At 27.0% G+C, this 24,842-nt stretch overlaps 1 protein-coding gene across 2 annotated transcripts in view; it reads right to left on the bottom strand.

Moving 5' to 3' along the window:
- Positions 1-24,842, bottom strand: part of LOC112681910 (adenylate cyclase type 5) — a 223,621-nt gene that overhangs the window by 184,285 nt on the left and 14,494 nt on the right. The window contains exon 2 of one of the 2 annotated variants that reach the window (XM_025552266.1): positions 9,958-9,995. The gene's annotated coding sequence lies outside the window, so the exon portion shown is untranslated. Of the gene's footprint in view, positions 1-4,827; positions 4,847-9,957; positions 9,996-24,842 lie in introns of those variants that run through there. The other variant, XM_025552268.1, reaches the window with a different exon arrangement.

The following is a 24,842-nucleotide window of genomic DNA, read 5'->3' as shown; positions in this document are numbered from 1 at the left end:
ACAGATGTTGAAAGTATATTAATAATAAATATAAACAGCTATAAAAATGCATTAAATAAAATCCTATAGTAAGACGTACGTAATATTCGCTTGTTAAATTTAAGTAGTTGAATCATATTAATTAAATTCATAACATTTGATGGGAAGCCTAAAGTTGAAATCCTATGTGTACGTCTGTACATGTTACGTAATTTCATGGACACCCTTTAATAACAACATAAACTAAAAAACATTAGTCGTATTCGCGTACAAACAAATATTTCTCTGACCTTGAAAAGTATTTAAAATTCATAAAGTAATGCGCCCCTATTACATGGAAAACCATTACCCAAGGCCAATTCAAATCTACAATGAATCGAAACGCTTTAAATTTCGAACGAAGAAAAAATCTATTTAAAGTTTCAGCGAAGACTTAAAATGCACTAAATTTGCAACACTTGAAATAAATAATATGAAATAATTTAATACGCATAACACTTTCGTGTTCGTAAGAGTTTCGTAAAATAGTAAAACTTTACTTTTATATAAAAATATAAAAATAATAAACTATAGCTTTGATTGTTAAGCAAGAGGTATAAAAATGAGCAATGTAAAATGTTACAAAAAAAATTAACACTTATAATTTGGATGACATAAGGGTATCTTAAAAGTAATATAATAATAAAAAAATAATTTTATCAAATACAAATTTACATGATACATAATCCATTGACTATAAAACTATTGATAAGTTATTAATTAAGTAGTTACGATCTTAAATAAGAGAATTTCAAAAAAAAACCCTATTTATTTTCTATTATTAATTTATTAATTCATGCATTATTGATATTTAAAAATAAAAATGTATGTAATATTGTTTATTTCTTAGAACGAAACACGAAAATTCTAGTTCAAAAAAAAAAACATCATAAATCATTATAAAACATATAACAGTAATTTTTTTCCAAATTGAATAACAGTTTTGATATATTTCAATTATTTCCTTTTAATAAAAACTTTTATATGTATTGTATTCAAAATTGCAATTTTTATATTTTGCTACTTATTTTTTATGATTTCATAAATTAAACTTTATGATTTCAACTAAACAATATTCAACTCCACTTCGATCTGTAGTATCATACACTCACATAGTTTCGTCTTTTTTCACTATGTCCTTCAAGGTTAAATGTTTTACTACCCTTTTGGTAATTTATTTAATTCTAGAAGTTTATTATTTAGACCTGGATAAATATAAATATTGAGTATAGAACAATACAGTTTTTCCCAACTTATGGGATATGACCTACAAAATTGTATCGTAAAATAATTGTTATGAGTCACGACTAATAACCAGTTCCATCAGGCAGTTCAGTACTATGACTATTAATATTATTTTTATTTTTATTTTTTTTTAGCGTTGGCGGGGATACGTCACGTAATCAACAGTCAATTTGTTGGTCGCTATTACAAAAATGTTCGGAAACACTCGTATAATATAATATATTATACCAGTGTTTCCAGTTGTTCCTCCTATTGTAATTGGTTGTGCTAACACTAACATACCCCGGCTTCGCCGACGCCGCGATAGTTTATCGATGAACCATAATCAACGATCAAACCAACTACCTTGTTTTACCAGTAATAATTAAAAATAATAAAATCATTTGCCAGACTATACACAACGTTCCAAATGATAATATCTTACTCATCAATTAAAAAAACTTCTTTGATGATGAAATATTTCAATTCGAAACTTAAAACAAAAAACACAGTTCCAAAGTTTTTTCCAATTCTTGTGATTCTCCTAATGTTACTACTAGTGAGAAAAAAAATTAAATATTTTTTCATTGTAAATCGATTCTCACTCCTTCAAACCTCGGGGTTATATCGACTGGTAAAAGGCAAAATGGGCTAAGCGACATTTAGGGGCTAAGTGACACGGTTTATACTATGGGATAACCGAAAGTTAACTTATATCTAACGTTGTATAATTTACAAAACTAAAGATAGGTTACGACTAATCTCACCTATTTATATACCTAACCTCCTCGGCACACCATTACCCCTAATCAATTTACAGACTTCTTCAACTACCTAAATCAAAATTTGTAGTAGGTGACATTAAAGGTAAACATACCCAATGGAGTTGTCATATCAACAACCCATAGGAACTATTTCTCCATCAAATTTTCATAGTAAGCAACAATCCGATTTGGGCCCCTTCTTCTCTTATCTATTGACCAAACTCAATCTAAAAAACCTGGTATACTGGATATGTACAAAATTATAAAAAACACAATACCCACATAATAAACTTATTTACGACAACCTTACCCAAAAACTCAAGCGTCTAATAACTAACATCTGATCTGAAAATGACAATAGTTATTTTGTATCACTAACCACCTCCAACAGCTCGTTGTGGAATTCTAAAAAAAAGTACTACGCGCACAAATCCAAACACCTACCCTCAAAAAACTGATAATTCATGGGCAGAGGAGTAAGAAAAAGTCCTAATATTTTAGAAACACTTGACAACTACATTCAGGCCCCCCCATTCCATACTGATATTTGCGAATACAAACAAAGTTGAATAATTTATAACTCAAACTCTATTCCTCAAAACATACTTCGTCACGCACAATCACGAACATATTTGTCAAGTTTACCAAAAGCATATCGCCCGGCTTCCATCTTATCATTGCTGAAATTTTTTGTATGCTTCCCAAAAAAGTGTCTTACTAATTAACTTTAATTAGTAAATAATAAAATAAAATAGATTATAATTAGAATATTCTATGTATTATTTATAGATAACTTCGTTAATTTTCATTCCATTATAACAATTATATTGACTACTCCATACAGTGGAAAAAAAAATTCAGAGCTATTTCAAAATCTTCTGCATTATATACATATTATTTAATATATTGTTTGGTAGAAGATTTTGCTTCAAACAAAGCTTCATAAGGTTAGGAACATTTTATTTCTTGGAGTAATTAATCGTTATTCATAAAATGGATAAATCTTATCCCCTCACTCTATTTTTTAGAACAGTTATCTTGTAACCAAGTAACAAGGATACAAGTATTTTCAATGTTCTAGTTAGCTCGTTCGACTGTACCTTGACTCTGTGAGTGACGACATTTATCATGAAATATCTTATGTTCTAACCACAATGCACATAACTCAGTTACAACCTAATTTGCAAATTCCCGACCGTTATCGGATTGTGAAATCGATGATGCGCCGAAAGTCGTGAAAATATCTAATATTATGTAAGCCACTTCTTCGGTCCGTTTGTATTTTAACGGACGAAGTAGCACGTATTTTATAAAATAGTCCGGATAAACCAATATAAGCTTATTATCACCATTTGATTGTGCTTGCATATCAATTAGATCTATCTGACAGCGAGATTTAATTTCATTAAAAATATCGCTGATTTGCGGTTATTTAAATATATTTGACAAATAATTAAAAATACCATAAATGTTGTGGTAAAATTAAATTATGTTGTAATATGATAGTATTGTTATACTAAAATGCAGTGGCGAAGTGTCATAGGAGACAATGAGACAATGTCTACACACTTTTAATACGGATACATAATTTGGTTTTATTATATTTTATTTATTTTTATATAATATATACTTAAATATTTATCATAGTTTTACTTTTGTTTTATACCATATTAGTGTTCTTAAAATAGATTAGTTGCGGACCATGCACGCGAGCTGTCGTCCATTACAGCGTATTGGTTAATTCTATAAACATACAAATACAGATATAAAAATTAATATTATGAGACGACGCGATGCAGCGTCTCGTTTTTCAAGGCGCGGTGTTCAGGGGGGATAGGTTATTGATTGGGGATTATCATTGCGCTATAAGACATGTCTCGCGTTCGTATTTATTATTTCATTTTAATACATATTATTGTAATCGTCATTGCTTTTCGCGTTGATGCGTTATCGTAGTTATTGGTTGGTTTTTATTTTACGATTTATTTATTTCGGGTGTGATATTCGCATCTTAATATAAAAATATTGTACTATTGTCATTCACCACTATGCCTGATGATTTAATTAATGAAATGTTGAATGATGGTAAGTAGTAAACTACTCATACGAAAAAAAAATATGAAATAAAAAATAAAAGACCGTGTCCCTTTTATCATAAATACATATAAAGTTATAAATGGAGGTGGGCTGTAACGTTTTATTTTAATGTCTCCCCAACTTAAATACTCGTGCTTCGCCACTGGTAAAATATATGCATTATCATGCTAAATATGTACAAATTTCGACGGTCAATATTATTTATTACACTAATATAGTGCAACAATTTTTTTTTTTTTGTAATATACTAGAGCTCTTAATACACGTGAATTCACGGAATTCACGGGTCACGTGTCACGTGTAAAATTCAAAATAAAAACGTATATCCTTAACTTAATACTGTACTAATAATATTTTATTAAAACTTCAAGTGTATAACATAAAATTACTAATTTTTATCATTATAAAAATGGATTTATACTTGGATAAACACGTATTTCACGTGTACACGTGAATTCGTGACACGTGTTTTAAGATCTCTATAATATACTATTAGTCGTAGGTGGTTTTTTAATTTTACTCTCTTATGTTATGGGTATTTACGACGATAGGCTTGTATTGTATAAAAACATATCTAAATCAATTAAAATATTAATTATATATTTAAATAAAAATTATTTTTGAACTTCATTTTTTGTTATTTTATCATTGAACTCTGTCATAAATTTTATTCCACGCTCTGCTGTATCACTTACTACATAAAGTGACCAGATTATTTTCTAACCTTGCATATAATCCATATGTGTTCATTGAAATGAATCACGCATCACACACTTGTAAGAATACATCCTCCATATATCGTCTGTAACTTCGTCGGTCTATTGTAACGACCTTTGAGTAGCAAGTCACCAATGCCGTGATATCTGTCGTTGCACTGATCTACTGAACATTCTTCGACTCGACCAACTACATAAATTATTTGTTGCATTACACACTATATTTTTAATATAATCATGAAACCATGAAAAAACCACGAAAAAAGTCAAATAGGTGGTGCATGTCCCATCCCCAATGCATACCAATTGTATTAAAAATAAATACGTTTTCAATTAACAACGTGAAGCCACATATAACAGTAATAACACTGCCCACGGTTCACAGGGTTAATCAAGTAAAAAAGGTTAATAGGTAATCAATAATAATAATTTAGAAAAATACAATTCGTTTTAATAACTGTGATTAAAATACAACTTATATTTTTTATTTATTTTTAATAGTATTTTATATTTTTTTTTGAAAGTTATACAGCATATAAATTATTTCAAATATTTTTAAATTAAAAATATAATTTTACACCGGTTAATACAATAATTAATTTAACTGGGCCCTAGTATTTATTCATAAATTATTTATATTTTCGAATAATGATCTATTTTATAGCAAAAAATTACTTATATTTGTTGGAATAGCGTAAATAGGTTAGGTTATTCTTTTAATAATAAACTATCAAGTTTAGTAAACTCTTTCCAAATGTATTACTCTGCCATGTTTTTAAACTAAAATCAACCCTAAAGTGACAAATTAGTTATAAAATCGATATCTTTATTTGGTTTTTGTTCTTTATGTTATATATATACATGGATTTTAGAGATTACTGTTATTTGAGATAGAAAGAAATATGGGTAAGGAACTTTTGTTTTGGTAGATGAATGAATAGCTTCTCATAGGTTAGATATAAAATGAATGGTTGGATCTTTTCAAAAGTATATATCAAAATTAATTTGGCCCGCATAAAATAATAGTTATGGGTATTTTCGCTTAGTACTCCAACAAAAAACATTAACCCTTCTCCTCGTTATTTAATATATATTATTATACTACTACTTATACTACTATTATCTATACTATTTTTTAGGAAGTGTATGTGCAAAAAACTTATGCAATACTCTGTTTTTATTTCATTGGTTATTAAGATGTCTATAAATAAACATATGAATAAATATTCTCATTAGAATCCTTTATAAGTGATTTAATTAAAATGACGAGGTTTTTAAGGTAATTCAAGTCGGCTTAATGATAATATTTCTTTTCTATTTGGTTCAAAACTAAAATGCATTATCCAAAATAATTTAATTAAAAAAAAACCTTAGGGTACTTAATTACAATTAAAACTAAATATAAAATAAAAAGCGGAGATTTTAATAATCGTCATAAAAAATATGCAAAGTAAAGATGATGGAAAAACAACTATTTATTTTTAAAAATAACGTTTAGTAAATTTAAAAATAAATATATTTTTCTTATCACAATGGAATACGTTTTTAATAAAAATAAAAAAATCCAGCTGCAGTACACGAAGAAAAAACGTGTGACTATAACATTTTAGCCAAGCTGACGTGAAATATTAGATGCGCTGTCAGTATTGTTACAAGCTCATTTCGAGTATTTCAAACATTTTATCATGACAGGTATAAGATTACAACCCACCAAAAATAAGTATCAACATAAACGAACTAAGACACGTGATTTTACGGGATACCGATGGGAAATAATTCCCAACGTGCAACATAGTGGCAAATCTACACAATTGTATTCATCACGTTTATTAAAATCTAATGACTTTATAATACATTCCGCATCTTAAACATCTCTATGAACTAAAAAAGTATGACTAATAATTCGCATATAGGTACATAATGTATTACTGTATCTATCGCTGTTAGCGACGCGGTAAAATCTTGTAATAATAATATAAATAGTCTAAATCATGTGAGAGGTATAGAATTCTACAGGATACTATAAACACATAAACATCGACACGTGATATTATCGTTAAAATACTTATATACAGGAAGTCTATACATATACAGTGTCCGGTTCACAAACCATAAACCGTCAATTGGATGTCATGAATTCGCGTTTGATGGATCGTGACAAGAGTAAGTCACTCTGATTTCGGAGAGTACGTTTCACGGGATTACGAAATTATTCCAATTCTGTCACACGTACGTGAGTCAAGAAATGGATTTGTTGGCTGTATATTATATTATGCACAGAAAACAAGATGAATGTTAGGAAAACATTATCTTTTTACTTATTCATTAATAAATCGAAAGTAAAACTATTGTAATAAGCATGTGTACATAATGTAGGTACATAAAACGCGAGTCGGACACATAATCTATAAATAGCTTTACTTATGAGAAAATTGGTTTACTTAATAAATTCAAGAATTATCAAAAATCCATATAAGTATAATGCATTTGCGATTCATTTTGATACAATTATTATACGTCATTGGTCGAGTTTCATGATATAAAGACTTTAAATTTTATAATCATTGGCATAGGTACATTTAAGAATATCATATTAGTGTGGAACACTAATTCTCAGTAATGATAGAGTTTAAATTGGTAATTAAATTACAATCTTAGGAGTTGAAATTCTACTAACGCGAATACAATAATCTATGTACGGTTCACACATTGACACACTGACAGATAAGATAGAGGTGCATATAACATATACTTATTATAAAACAAAACCTCAAATAGTCAAAGAATGATAAAACCATTTGTAACTAAATGAAAATTTTCAAATGCACAATACCCATTAATTAATTTATTTTTTGATATTTAATTTGTTACAATTTGCAAGAAACAATCTTGCCGGTTTTATTGGAATTTTGTTTGAATCATAGAGATAATACGTAAGAAATATATAGTTTGGCAAACATAGCTAGTTAATGTCATAACTATTGATGTTTAAAAACTGTTGTTAGCCAATAACAATAAATCGAAAGTCGAAACAGATGTACGAACGCGATTTCGACGAATTGTTGCTCAGCTGTATTATACATTCGCACCGTTATTTGGATTTACATTGGGGGATAATGAAAATCTAAAAATTGGGAAGAGTTTACTCTGCTGTTATAAAAATAGAAGCTAAAAAAAGTACATATCCACTCACACCAAATCAATTATTGTTTTACAAAATGTGTTGGTATCAGTGACGAGTATCCAGTATATAATTATATAATTGGTAGCAATTGCATAGATTTTATTACACTTTATTCTACGTGCGTATTTGATACATAAGTATATTATAATATGGACAAGCATTTGTGGTTTATGTTATGTATTTATTTCCTGTATAGCAGCGATTCCAAAACTTTTTTGGGTCACGTATCCCCAGAACAAAAAAAAATTTAATCGCGCCTCCCATGAATAAATAAAACACTTTTTATTATTCAAATATATTCCTATAAACGGCAGGACGGTTTTTTCATGTCGCATTAAAAAAGCATCATAGTCATATTAAAAACGTACGATGATTCGAACACAAAACGTAATGAATACGAAGAATTAGACAACGATAACCTTAATTAACATCGAGCAACAATTTGCACATAGATTGACACTTTTTATTATTGCGTCTACACTCGTGCACACATGAACATGATACTATGAACCATGACACAGGAAATAGTCCGATATCGCGTCAATCGTTACACATAGCATGCGTGTGTGTGGGTGTAGGAATATATTCCTTATACCAATACCTTAACGGTTACTATAGTCATGAAACCATTTATGTTTATAAACATACCTGGAATTATAATTGGTGTTTCCGCAAATATTTAGGGATTAGAATAATAAAAATAAATAAAAATAAAATTTAATAAAATTCTTGACCATAATAAATGTTATAATAGATAGCATAATAGATGTTGTTTTATTCGGTGCATACAGCACTTGAATTTCAATGCATGAATAAAAATGAATAATTGAATGCATCGTGAGTACACAATATTTGCAAGTAAGCATAATGTAAAAAAATGTTTGTCGGGAGTTGGAAGAAATAATACTTATATATCTAAGGTAGTTTTTAAAGGTGTGTTATGAATTTAAATTCGACGACCCAACATTTTGGTTTTTTTTTTCGAACAAACAATCAAATAGATGAAAACTTCCCATCAGAAACCTAAGAAATTCCCGGAAGCATAAATTTACCATTACAAAGTTCAGAAAATATAAACAAAATGAACATAAATAACGAAATGTTTTTTTTATCTGAATTCACCAACAAAAATGTATAACGATCTGAATTTATAATTATATATTTTAAATATAACTGTGACCAAACAACCGGAGTATCTAATAAATACCGTTTTATACACACTTTGAACTAAATTTCATCAATACACAAACGTGCTAACCTCCAACAGAGGTATAACTTTACGCGATAAAAGGTATTTATTTCTTCAAAAATATAATAAATTCTCTTCTAGATTGTACTTCCTTTTCAAAAAATATGGTCAACATTTTCTTAGAACGCATACTTTTAACGAATTTTGTTATTACTAGAACATTGAAGATTATCTCAAGAACTAATATACTCGTAAAACGAAATATAATTCTGAAATATTGAATTTTATTGTTTATGAATTATTAATTCTACAAAAATGTATCATTTAATGCAAATAATATTTAATTTAGTAACAATATCTTCGAGCAAAAAATACATATTTTTAAACAAAACATGTTATTTATTTGCATTTAATCAAGTAAGTATAGTTTTCAGTAATTTAGTCTAATAATGATTTATATTTTTTTTAGTATAACCCATTTATTTTAAATAAGATCAATTCACAGTATGTGAGATTACCGAAAAATCATGGGTCATTTATTACCATTATTATTATTTTATAGCATATCATGGATTTCTAGATGTTCTAAAAAAATTGTCTTGAAGTAATTATTTCGAAATCTAATGAAATATCATACTAAATTTTCAGAGAATTATCAATGTAATGAACATAAATCAAGTAATTTTTAATTAATGAGCTAATTAAAATATATAATCTCAAATCATTGAAATTTACATTATAAAAAAAAAGAATATATGTACTTACGATTTTGGTTTGGAAAATTGTTTATATTTTATCAATATCTGAAATAAAACAAATAAATTAATCACTGTTTTAATGTATTATAATTTACTATTTAAAAGTTTTTATATAATCTAACAAAGCATATATATTTTTTAAGTGCAACTTGCAATATTAAATTTTCGAATTACACAACGATAAAAATAGACATTTAGGAGAATCTTAATGGTATCAAAAAGTATATTTAGTATCAAGATAGACTATAAAATAACCATCATAGTCATTTGTACTTAATTCGGAACCGAATGTATAACTTAATTTTATTAATTCCTAATTAAATATTTTCAATTTAATTCAATTTCATAAAAATGCAAATTAGCCACATTGTGATGTCATTATTCAAAAACGATTTAAATTAATATTTTTTCTCGACCCTTCTATACACAATTGCAAAGTTTATTTTAATTTACATTTAAAAGTATAAACAAACGTTGATTAAAAGTATACCTGTGTTATCTATAAGCTTGTGGTAGGCGTTAAGAAAAAATCACTGTAATAATATATTCAAGAGGAAATTTTTAATCAAAACAGGATAATTTGCTTAGACTTCGAAGCTAATTCTTATGTCGATTTTAATGAGATTGAATTATGTAACTTGCCTTAGGAAAATTAATTTCGACTATGTCATTAAATATTTGGTAAATATTTAAAAAAATGAAAATTTAAGTATACAAATACTGTTAGAAAATACACTAAATATTATGTTTTACAATAAATATATTCTAGAACGTATACCAACAATTATTAAAAAAAAAATGTAATAACTATGATTCGATTCCTAAAACTATTATTATTTATTTATATTATAATATTTATGGTTCCTACAAAATCTTATAATAAGAAAATAATTTAAATGTTTAACTTTAAATATAAAATGTAGAATTTATTTTTGAATTTTTTCAATATACACCTAATATAATTTATTATTCCTATCTATGATCCATCATTCACTAAAGTGACTTTTAAATGCTTATAAATCTATAAATAAAACTTTAGTCATTTTTATTTTAAGTACATTTTAACATAAATGAATATTGATTAAAAACATATAATTAAAATTTATAAAAGTTATATAATATATATTAAAAATAATCAAATTGAATATGTTAAAAAATACATGTTTAATAAATATCCATAGTGTAAATGTTATAATATATAAATCTTAAATGTTGATAACAGTTTTAACAATATCTTATACTTATACATGAATGGATTAATTCTCGAAAAAATTATAATAAGTGATATGAACTATTGTTTTAGTATTCCAAGCTACAAGTACTTATATGAAATGTGTAATTTGGTGGTGGCTGCTTAACAGTTATAGACAAAAAAATGTATACATGTAGTGAATTTAACTACCTGGGGGTAATTATTTGGGTCGGAAATACGTCTCTGAGGGATAAAGAATGTATACTTTGGCACTTAATTAATTTATTTATTGAATTAATATTAATATATATATTCACTTTATTTATTTTACAATCATTATTCGTCTAAGTATAAATCAATGCAATTACTACATTATTCTTTATTTTTGTAGTGGAACGTATTCGTCTTTCATTTTAAGTATAAAAACTAATAGCTAATAATTAGGAAATCGTGAAAAAAGTATAAAATAATTGAAAATATGAAATGTCAAAATGTCATACATTGAATTAAATTTTATCTCCGTACCAAAAAAGTTAAACTAAATAAATCATAATATTTTTATCATAAAAACGATGGTGGAAAACGTTATAAATTATGTACTTGATTATCCGCCATATAAATAATAAATGAAATGCAATTAGAATAATAATTTCACATTTGATTAATAATAGAAAATAAATTATTTAAACAAAATTAACAATTGTATGTACTTAAATAAAGAATGCAATGAAATAAATATGATTTAAATAAGATAGAAAGAAAACATATTTGATTAAATATAATACCCAATGAAGGACGACTTTTTAGTTATTCATTTTACTTTGATAAACACTTTCATTTTACTGACAAAAATATAACAGAAACACAGAGTATGATAAAATCAATAGAAAAAGTAACAAGAAAAGTTAATATGGTAGGTACATAATAATTTCGTTGTTGAATTTTACCTAATAAAATTCTGAATAAAATAATATAAACGAGTAGAAAAAAATTGTATAAGTAACTTTATTTTATTTTTTTTAATAAATACCATTCAAATATCTATTTTTTTAGTAATATTTAATATTCCTATAAATCTACAATAATGACAATATATTATAAATATAATATAATATACTATGCACTAATGAATGTTTTTTTTCTTGTTTACATAAAAATTGTAATGAAACAATTGTGGAACAAAAAACAACATTTTTATTTTTACAAATTTAAACAAGAAAATAATTATTAAAGACAGACATTTTCAAGAAAAAATGAATAATTTATACTATGTAATATTAAAATGTGCTTAAAGGCAAACATATTGTAATAATTAATATTTATTTAAAATTGTTTACAATTTGAAAAAATAATAAATTATTGTTTTTTTTTTATTTATCCCAATAGCGTTTACGTTTTTTTGTTGTAATAATTAAACATGGTATAGCTATGTAAATTATAATAACGATTGACAAAAAAAAAAATTCTAAATTCAAACAGTTTTGGAGTTTGCATTAAATTTAAAAGTACTTTGTCGTTACATTTTGATAAAAGTATTGATCCTTTGTATATATTGCTTAGTACCATGGAATAGGTAACACTGTGTCCCGTGATATTAACCTTAGTAGTGTAATATAACTACATGAAACTAATGAACGTTCGCATATTACATAGGTTTTTACGAGTGAACAAAATAACGTGTTATATAATATATGATATTCTATCTTTACACAAAGAAAATGTACAAGAATTAACTCTTAGTATAATATAAACAATTAATAAATATTTATTCAGTAGAATATACATATAAACTTAGATCACCAAAACGACATACATATAACGATAACGCACTCTTCGCTCAACGGTCATCCGCGAACTATACTCTCTCTCTTTCCGTCACTCCCGACCGTACTCCCATCGCAAAGGCAACAGTGCCAGCACGTTTACAATATTATCCTCTTCCTCCCTTTTCCCCCTTTTTTTTATAACATTCGGTCTTCCTGACCCATGAGTGTCCTCACTCACATTCACGCTTACAATTTAAATCCTTTCAAATTTTAATAATTATATAAACATTATTTTTTTTTTTTTATACATAAATAACAAATTAAAATAATTAATTTAATAACAAGTCTATCAACTATCTCATTGCTTTATATTGTAGCTACCATGCCACACTGGTGGTTTACAGTTCCTTGCTGGTTGTCTCGGTTCTCCAGAATCATGGTCCATTTCCGTGATAGTTTCCTTTCTCTCAAGTTCTTCCATCGGTGATCGTTCTTCTTCCTGGTCTTCTGTTGTTGTCTCTTCCGCTTCGTCATCGTTTCGGGTAGATGATAACCCTTTATGTGTGATACATGTACTGTGGTGGAATACCGTCTGCCATTTTCAGCCTTCAGTCCTGCAACTCGGTAAACATCTTTGAATGCCACTTCTGTGACTACCAAAGGTCCACGGTATTTTGACTGCAACTTGGTGGAATCTCCGGTTACATCTGGTGATTTTCTTATAAAAACCAAGTCACCTACATTGTATATATATACAATATATATGTATACTGATTTAGCATATCTACTGTCATATCTCTCCTTCCATTGCTGTTGTTCTACAGTAATCTTCTCACGAATGTTGTTTTGGAGTCCTTCAGTGTCATCCCATATATCCTCTGCAATCAAATGATGTAGTGTGCTATCCTTAAAACTTAGTCGATAACCAAATAGTACATGAAAGGGTGTATCCCCAAGTGTTTTATTATACGCGCTATTTAACTGACATTCAGCCTCCAATATAAGTTTATCCCATTTATTGTCACATTCCATGTTAGCCAGCTAGACTGGTATCAGGGTACTATTGACCCTCTCCACCTGTCCGTTAGATTGCGGGTGTCGCACCGAGTTTAGGATGTGTTTGATCCCATGTTGAGAGCAGAAGTTCCCAAACGCCCTAGATGTGAACGCCGTCCCTCGGTCGCTGATAAACCGTTTAGGCGAACCATATGTTAGAATGAGCTGTCGTAAACTATTGTGCCGCAACTTCTAACTGGGTACAATTTTACAAATTTAGTAAGATTATCAATTAACACTAGGATATACCTGTTTCCTTTCGTTGACTTGACAAAAGGGCATACATGGTCCAAATTAACTGTTTCAAAGGGGCGCTTTCCAGGCTCGATCGGATTCAGTTCTCCCGATTGTTTTCCCCGTGGTACCTTCGTTAAAATATATTCGGGGCAGCACTTTATGTGTATACGTACATAACGCCGCATCCGTGGAAAGTAGTATTTTTCTCGTATCTTGAGAACAGTACGTTCCACAGAGAAATGTCCAGCTAGGTCATGGAACCGCACCACGATACTCTTTCGCATGGAGTTTGGTACTAACCACAACTTTCTGGTGTTTACATCAACAGCCACCCTTTTATACAGTAATCCTTTCTCTAGACAATAGTCCTTGACTAATTCAGCTTCCGATTGTGTACGACTTAAATCCTCCCAACTTAAGATCTCCACGATGTGTTTCAGGGCGGCATCAGTCCGTTGCATCGCCAGAACCTGTTCTTCTTCACTCATAGTAATAAGCACCTCTAACCGTTTATCCAGCACCTCCACTTCAGTGTCCTCTGAAGGGTTGATCGGCGCTCGACTTAACGCGTCAATGTGTTCCATCTTGGTCCCTGGACGGTGTTTAATTTCAAAATCAAATTCACTCAAAAGGGTTGCCCATCTTGCGATTTGGGGTTGAACGGTCTTTTGGGTATTTAGATGCACTATTGCTTGACAGTCGGTCATAACTATAAACTTTATACCTATAAGATATTGACGTAACCTAGTCATGCTCCAAACTATTGCCATTAGTTCCAGTCTGCTAGAGTGGTAGTTTTCCTCCGCCAATGTGTTTTTCTTCGATACAGCGTGTACTAGATGTAAGTGTCCGTCGTCACCACGTTGAAGTAACATACCACTTATCCCGACACTACTGGCATCGCAATGTAATTCGGTGTGAGCTGTCGGATTGTATAGTTGCAATATAGGTTTACTAACCAGTTTCTTCTTCAGAGTTTGAAATTAAGTCTCTTGTGATGTTGTCCAAGTAAACGCTACCTTCTCTTTCAGTAACTCACTGATTGGTCGTACCAGTTGCGCATAATGTGTGATAAACCTTCTGAAGAATCCGCATAAACCCAAAAATCTTCGTACTTCCTGTTTGTTTTGTGGCCTTGGAAAGTGCTGTACAGCTACCATCTTCTGTTCACCCGGATGTACTCCGTCGGCCGATAACATAAATCCAAGGTATGCCAGCTCAGGAAATTCAAAATAACACTTACTCAATTTTAGGGTCAAATTAGCTGACTTCAGCGCATCTAATACTTGTCTCAGACGCTTTATCATGTCATCAAACGACGTAGAAGGGACCAAAATATTTAGATACCACATTGCTACTTTATTCTTGAGTGGATGTAATATTCGTTGCATGAGGCGTGAGAATTCATACAGTGCATTAATTAAACCAAAAACCATTCTTTCAAACTGGCCGGATTCATTTGGGGTTATGAATGCTGTCTTTTCTTTCACTGATTCAGACAGTGGTACTTGCAGATATCCTGAAGCTAAGTCCAGCGTGGTAAACATTTTTGCACCGTATAGGATCTCTAGGTGTTCATCAATATTTGGCGTTGGAAATACTTTACGTACGGTCTGCGCATTTAGTTTCCGATAATCCGATTCCTAATAACGGAATGCGCTGGTGTTCCATATAAACATTTGTAATCTTCAATTTATTGTTATCCGTGATCAATGTTGATACATTGCTGATAAACTATAATCAATTTTAACCGTTGTCATTTATTCTTTTTCATCATATATAGGTTTTGTTTAAGTTAATTGTATATATTTTATAAGTTTTGTAGTTACCTATTTGACTATTACATGATTATGCTTTTATTTTACAATTATATTTATATTTTTTGCCTTTAAAATCGGGCAATTATTGAATTTTCTATAAAAACTTTAAATACTTAGATAAATCAAAAAATAATATGGGATAAAATTAATACACATTTTTTTTTTTTTTTTTTTATATTAAAGCTTATACTTGTAAACATGAGATCCAGAAAAGACTTGAATACTCGCGAGCGAAGCGAGCGTCTTTTTCATTGATAAAATCTGATAAGTTTTGATCCTAATGAATACACAATAATCTTTGTCATAAATCCTTAAATACGCGTATACCCTCTAGTTTTTTTTGCCAAAACACTACTGTGAATACATGATAATATGAAATAAAAATAAGATATTTCAGTATCATAATAAAAAACTTAAAGTAATAGTAAAGTAATTACGAAGCATTTTTAAAATACATGTAAAAATAATCACCTAAACAAATTTTCTATTTTTTTTTTTACTTTTTCTCAATTTATTAAATACAAGTTAGATGTAAATGTATTGAATGCATTTTTTTAAATTTTTTTCTACATAAAAACTATATCAAATATAACTATATAAAACTATATATAACTAAATCAAACTATATCAACTACAAAATAAACAAAAATGCATACACAAATATACTCATACATACACAAGTTTTAAGAAGATCCTATAACTATTTGAGTCAAAAACGCACTAGTTTTAAAAATATATTTAAATGTGATTTAATAAAAATAAACAAAAAATAAATGCAATTAATCAAAAAAAATTTTATATATAAGCACTATTCTTCAAATTTTAACACAATTTATTCTTATACGATTTATTTTTATTCTGTTTACCCTGTTATAACTTAATCTTCAGATGTATTCTTTACACTTGTTCTAAAGTAAATGTTAAAAACTTATAAGAAACTTATAAATTGATTAAATTCTTATGACTTAATATAAACATAAAAATTTTCGGTATTTGAAATATTTATTTTAATGGAAATATTTATTAGATTAAACTATTAATTATTGACACAACGGTATTTTTCTAAATTAAACAAAATTGCCCAGTAAATCATTTTTAAATCCAACATAACAAAATAAATACCTTGGTCATTGTAAATACGAGTATTTTAGTGGTATTCCAGATTTGATATTAGTTAACAATTAATAAATTCTTGCGGATTCTTGTTTCATATAATTAATTTTTAGTATAAACTTAAATATGATGTAATGATAATCACTATTCTTTTTTTTTTATTTAAACTTTACTAAATCATATTTTAAACATAAATAACAAATGAAAATTTATTTCCAGAAAATTGCTGAATAAAGGCTGTTTATAATAATATAAAGTTGAAATTAATTTTAAATTGGTAAGGTATACGGTATACAATTTATCACAGAATGTCAGAATACAATCAATTAATACATAATTAATGTGTACAAGTATACAGTTATTCTAATTATCTGTGTTGAGAAAAATTATATTAATACAATATTTCGTAATTTAAAACTATAGGATTGTCTTTTTTCCAAAAGCAACATTTTCATACTGAATTCAATGTTTAAGAACGGGATCTCTATTATTTTATAACTAGTGTTTAAGTGTAATCCGAGCTAAGAGTAATTCGAATATAGTACTGTCAAGCAGAATTAAATTAAAATAATATGTTATAATTACGAAATCAGATCGTATAATAATGTCTTCTACTTTCCTGTAGATTTGATAATCCTGTACTATATTTTTTCATAATATATGTGGATAAAACAAAAAATAATATTTAAAATAAACTCTATTTTTAAACCAAATTTTTTTTTTGATCATTGACTTTTGTTAGTGTAAAGCTATTTTTACATACAGGGTACAACATAATGAACTCTCACATTTCTGAGATGAATAAAAAATAAATGGTCAAGGTATGAAAAAAAAATGTAATTAATGGAAAGTATATTATATAAGGTTTTTTCTGTTATTTTTCAAAAAAATTATCATCCAAATGATGGCTTTGGCGAGCGACACACATTTAAAGTCATTCTCTATGAAAATGATCATAACCGATTTACTAACTCACAAACTTTTTTTAAAAATAATCATATGCTTTTTTTAATTTAATTTCAAGATAAATAATAAAGGAAAACAGTTTATTACACAAAATGTAAAACAGAAATGAAAATAAAATATATCAATAGTTTGGGATAAAAAAACTAGACTATCTAGAAGGAAATACAAATTGTATAAATGTATTAATTTTTACTGTATTATACACTTAATTGGCAATTATTTTATTTTGTACATCATCACATGACAATCAGTGGCATAATTAGGGGGATCTACATTGATCCTATTGATCTTAAAATTTAATTTGTTAAATAATTCTAATGTATATTTTTCAATAATTTATAATATATTGAGATTATAAACACTACGTATATTAAAAGATTTAAAGTTATAAATAATGTACATCTAAAATATACAATATGCTATACATAATTATATTTGTATTATATGTGATACTATGTCAATAATCAAATAACTATGATGATTCAATATGATGAATCATTGATTTGCTAGTTTCCATACATTTTTTTTAAGCCAAGTATGAGTATTTTTTAAACTATTATAAATTATAGACTAGAGAATGAAGATCATTGATGTATTTAAATAAGTAGTATTATAAATAATCTATATATATATATTTACATATTTCAGTTCAATATACATAATATTATAATTCATATTCATTGGTTTTTCGTGTAGATAAATTACACTCGAATGGTTTTTATGGTTTAAAAAACAATTATACTGATAAAAATACAGTGGGGTGTGTCTAACTGTTATTTGAATACGTTGAAGATAAAAACCAATAATAATAATAAAATACGATAAGAAACTTAAACCTACTATTGTTTTCTGTCATTAGTGAGTTAACGTATTCGCCATTTTAATGTATTATTATTATTTTATTATTAGTATTATTATCTTTTACCAAGGAAGATTATACGAAGGGGCAATATCACCAGTATTTTCCCCATCGATGTTCTTATCGTTATAAGAACTATCGTTTCGTCTCATAATATATAAACTGGACATCCAATTTTTCATTTTAAATAGTGTTATTAATTATCAAACAAGATTCGCTGACAAACTAGAAAATAATTAGGTAGGTAAAAGAATACGAAAAACAAAAACAAGTGCATAACTTCGTAAATTATCGTTGCAACAAATTATTTTAACACTCAAAAAATTATTAGGTAGATACAGTGTAAAAGTTTGAAGTGATATTCTCGTAAATTAGTGATAAATTATTTTAAATTATATAAACAATAAAATAAGGACTTAAAACCTTTTTGAAAAAAAGGTTCAGTTTTTAATTTTCCTTTGCTTTGAATTGTTATTTTATATTAAAAATGAAACCGTTTGAAATGCTTTGTCAATACAAAATTATAATTAAAACTCCATGGTAAAAAATTTTCAATATTTTCTCTCACCGGTACACATAAATTATGAAATTGACGTTAACCATGTTGACACTTTACATTAATAATCATGATGTACATAGTTGAAAACTGAAATCGTAGAAAATTGTGTATGAAAATAAAATATGTTATGATAATATTATTATATAGACATATTTACTATACAAACTTCAAGTACTGAACAACAATTGACACGTAAGTACCCAACAAAATATGTTTACGAATTATATGAAAAACTATAATACCATAGCAATTATTTTGCAGTTTGTACTAATTAGTTATTTTATTCTTAGGTACCTATTTATTTTTTAATTAAAGTTTATTTAGAAAAAAAATTTAATACAAAAAAGTTATAATCAATCGTCTCTGCAAAAAATAATAATAATAATAATAATAATACATTATTTGAGTATAATGGTGATTAAATGGAATTCGATTTCATTAAGAACGATCAAAATTTTGTTGAGAAAACGATAGTTAACATTAATTTTTACACAAAAAGTAAAATTAAAATAATGATTGTAAGGTCCATGTGCGGATTAACATTAATGAATAACTTGACAGCATATGTTTGGTAGGTTTGTCATTATAGATTTAATAAATTTGAACATTCATAGAAAATAATTAACTATTTATATAATTTTTTTATGAAAAATTTTGGGGTGAAAGCAAAATTTAATATTTCCCACACACATTACGCATTTTATTTTAGTATTTTCACTAAAAAGTTAAATATACACAGATCCAGCAGCTCTTTAGTTTTGGAAATTATAGTAAAAAAAAATTATAAAAGTTTTTTAATATTGAAAAACTACAAAGCATGATAATCAAAGTTCTAAGAAAAGTTGTATAAAACGTTACTCTGTGGATTTAATGAGCTATGGATTTAATAAGCTATTTAATTGAAAATACATTTTTAATAACTATCATTGAACATTTCTATGAGCACATCAGAGTTAGGTAACTACTTATTAATATTTTAAAAAAATGTAATGACATGTTATAGGTAAACGGTCTAAACGGCGAACTTTTATCGACGATTTCAAGTAAATATCAATAATATATATATTCATCTTTGAAAAATTTTATCAAAATATTAACTATAGAATAAATTACAAGGAACAAGTATTTTTTGAATTTTTAAATTACAAACATCATATACTTATATAATACTTTATATTAGTTGAGGTAAACTTGATTTAGATGCGGCTTTTATTGATTCGTTAACAATATCTTAATGAAAATCAAGGATCATTATAGTTTATGGTGGATAAGGGTCCGTATTTTTATTTGGATTTTTTTTTTTTCTGACAGTCAATTGAACATTTTATCGATTTTCATTCGCAAAATTATATAGAATAATCATCCACCCGGTTCCTTGATTTAACGTTTTATTCATTAATTAGATATGGTTGAGGAAAAAGATTCAATACAAGCACTTTAAATGTTCTTTTTCTATGAAATGTGAAACTTAATCCCCATCATTCTTTACACGACCATTTTTCACTTGATTAAAATTAAGGGATATAATTTTTAAATACCTTAAAATCTTAGATATTTTACATAAGATTATTTTGTAATACGTAAATTGGTTTCAATACACAATGATGTCCATTTTTATATTATAATTACTTTATCTTCGGAATACTTATCTTATCTTATTCTATGCATCATATTCACATGTGAATAAAATTAAATTTCCAACTCTTGATTTAAACACCTAGGTAGTATAAACTATACAATGACTTTTACTCAAAATTATGATTCCTAATAAAATAAAATACAATCAATAAACAAAAATTATTTAAACCATATAACCCTTATATAAGTTATGTAATTCATACCATTACGATTAAATATAATGTACTACTAAAGATATGAGTAAAAATGTATAGAAGACGTATTAGTTACACGTTATGATCGAAATAAATGTAAAAAAAATTTAAGATTTTTATTATCCACTTTTCTGCTCGAGGGATTATTATCATATTGTTTTCGTAAATCATCATTAATAATGTATGACATATGATATTGGTATATGTGGTTTTTATAAATCACCACGTTGTTTCTATACATATATATTATATTAATGTAGAAATAATAAGATACATATTACGTTATACGCACAAAAATAATAATACCACTAATAAACCCCAGTTATTTTAGTTGTATAGAGTAATATAGAATATATAGAAGATCACAAACACTTAACGACAGACAAATATTATTAATTTTCAGAAAGTATATACCTAACAATAGTGAAATTAAATAATTTGCAAAATCCTTCTACAGCGTACTTCGGGGGACTGACGCGCATGTCCACTCAGTTGTACCGATATTGAAAACTGTTATTTATGATGTAAATACTGATTTTACCTGAATGCAAGCTAATATACATATTAACTGAACCGAATGTTTTAGATAAATACACGCCAAGCGAACAATTACACAATATCAATCCTTTATAGGATGAAATCACCTTTCGTGATGACGCACAAACGTGTCTCGTTAAAAACATACTTACTCGGGATGTTTATTGATGGACAGATAATAATATATGTGTACATTACACGATATCTCACGAGTTATCATTTGACGCCAACGCATAGATCATCTCACATGCAAAGTAGCGGGGAGACCGACAAACGGCAAACAAGAAAACTTTACGAACTGCGCACCATGTATGATATAATATGCGTAAAAAAAGACTGTAGCAAATAAAACTTTTGATAACGACGCTGGCGAGTTGAGCAACGACTGATCGTTGACGGTGGTGGGTGGACGGGTGAATATGTAGTAGGTATACCTATAAAAAATGAACGTGAAATAATAAAATCCCATTGATTTTATCAATAGGCCACTGATCCACATTCTGATGGCTTTCCGACCGTCTACACGGTGCTTGTGAAATAAACAACAGAAATTTTTCACGATATTTACGCGGTATGAATATTACTATAAGTTTCTCGCCGTCCTTTCACGCCGAATTCGTGCAAATTACGATAAGATAAAGTTTTGTTTTACTTATACGCTGTTCTATAGCGTTAGTACCATCCTTCTGCCATTGACAAGTAGTTGACATTTTCTATTTTCGAAATTTATTTCCAATAATCTTAATGATGATAATAAAAATAATAAAGTAATAATCATAACAATGTTAAAATTATGATAGTGTTGTCTGAATAACTGTACTGTTTATTATGTACGGGTATTATACATTGTCGTGTTCCTTCCTCTGATGAAAAACATTAATTTCATATTTAATTTGTTAAAAATAGAAAAAATCGTTTAGAATTCAATTTTCCTTTTTCATTAGTATTTTTATTGTATTTTATGCTTTTGAAAGGTTACACATTTTATAAAATTATTCATTTTTAGATAAGCATTAAACTTTCATATACAGTACTGCATACTACATAAAATGAAAAAAAAAATAAGATTTTAGTGTTTTTCTCATAGGCTTCTTAGTAACTCGTTTACAAAAATACCTTCTAAAAATTCAATATAATTGCATCGCAAAATCTAATATTTATTATTTACCTGAAACTTAAAAAGTATTTACGGACGAGATAATTTTAGCGTTTTCTATTTCAGAATTTCTGAGCGTTCATGACACAACTAAAAATTACCAAGGAAAAGTTTTTATTTTTTACTTTAAGTATACCTGTCACATTTTTACATTAATTATTGAAAATAAAATTGTATCTTGGTACAACAAAATATTCACAAAAGAAAATTGTTAAAATAAAAAAATGTTAAATATATGTTTAAATATCTTTATTGATAAATGAATAAATTAATAAAATAAATAAATAATAATAAATAATAATAAATAATAAATGAATCACCCATTATATATATCTTTATTGATAAATATATATAATGGGTGATTCATTTATATGTAGGTAATATTGTTAAATGGAATTTAATGATAGATAAAGCGTGAGATGTATCAAACTTTCGTGATATTTTGGTTTAGTATTTTTTGACATTTCATCATGAAAAGTCAACCCGACACGGTTTCACGAAACTATTTACCCGTATTACAAACAAAGTAGATTTTTAAGTTATTAAATTCATTTCCAATGTAAAACTGAAAAAAGTGCATAACTTTAATACAGAATCATTTTTAAAATGTCATAAAATCACTCTCAAATTTAATGTAATAACACACCCAATCTTGTAGGCTTACTTATTGTACACAAAATGTTTTATTAAAGCTTACAATACGAAAATCCTAGGGCAATATAATAAAGATCGGATTTAATAGATATTGCAACATTACATTGATACCCGGTAAATCAAATCTGATCAAATATGTACACGAATCAGGTTAATTACAATCTTCCTTTTTAATTTAATAATGCAATTTTTTGCAATTATCAACAATTATGCAATTTTTACAATTATTGCAATTTTTGTATAGTCCGCGTGATAAAATATATAAATTATTATTTTTAAAGTGATTTTATAAAAAAAAAATATAACTACAACGTAAATTTTTACATGTAGTCAAATATAGTTTAGGATTTCTAAAATTATATTTAACTGAGTTACCCATAAAACTCACAAGTTAAGAAGAATCAAATTGCCAATTAATTAATAGTTACAACATATTTAGTGAAATTGAAAATATTTCTATAAATATTCCCGGTCTCAATGGGAAAATAGTTAAAGATAATTTAAAATATGTCTTAGAAAAAAATGAAGGATATAAAACTATTAAAACTTACTCTGAGGTTATGACAAGAAATCAAAATATTTATTTGGATAATGTATAACACCAATTTTTTTAAATTATTTTAAATATGCATCGATAGCAAGTATTGACGTTGAACATACTTTTTTATTATATAAACATATTTTAAGTAACAGACGACACAACTTTGAAGAACACAATTTAGAGATGTATATAATTATAAATTTTATTTCAGAAAAATGATATATTTTATAAATGTTCTATTAATGTCCATAATATTATTTAAGTAAGTAATTAATGGTTATATATTTGATATGATTTTACTGTGTAATTTTAAAATAGTTTTAATGCAATTATATCCGGTCTTTATTAATAATATATTCAATCACGTATACTTAAAAGAGTAGATATATTCGATGTAACACAACGGATGAAATTAATTAAATCTTAAAAAAATAAATGATAGTGAGTTATGTGTTATAATAACTTATTTTAAAATAAAAATTTTAAAACGGTTAGTTTTGTAATAAAATTAAAATATTAAATCTTACAATAATTCTTTTGTAAAAAAAAAAATATATATATAACTGATTTGATATTACAATTTTTTAAAAAAATTCACAAAATT

This window comes from Sipha flava, unplaced genomic scaffold, assembly GCF_003268045.1.
Source record: "Sipha flava isolate LNK unplaced genomic scaffold, YSA_version1 199_pilon_pilon, whole genome shotgun sequence".
NCBI classification, from domain to species: Eukaryota; Metazoa; Arthropoda; class Insecta; order Hemiptera; family Aphididae; genus Sipha; species Sipha flava.
This window is presented reverse-complemented; position numbering and strand designations above follow the sequence as displayed.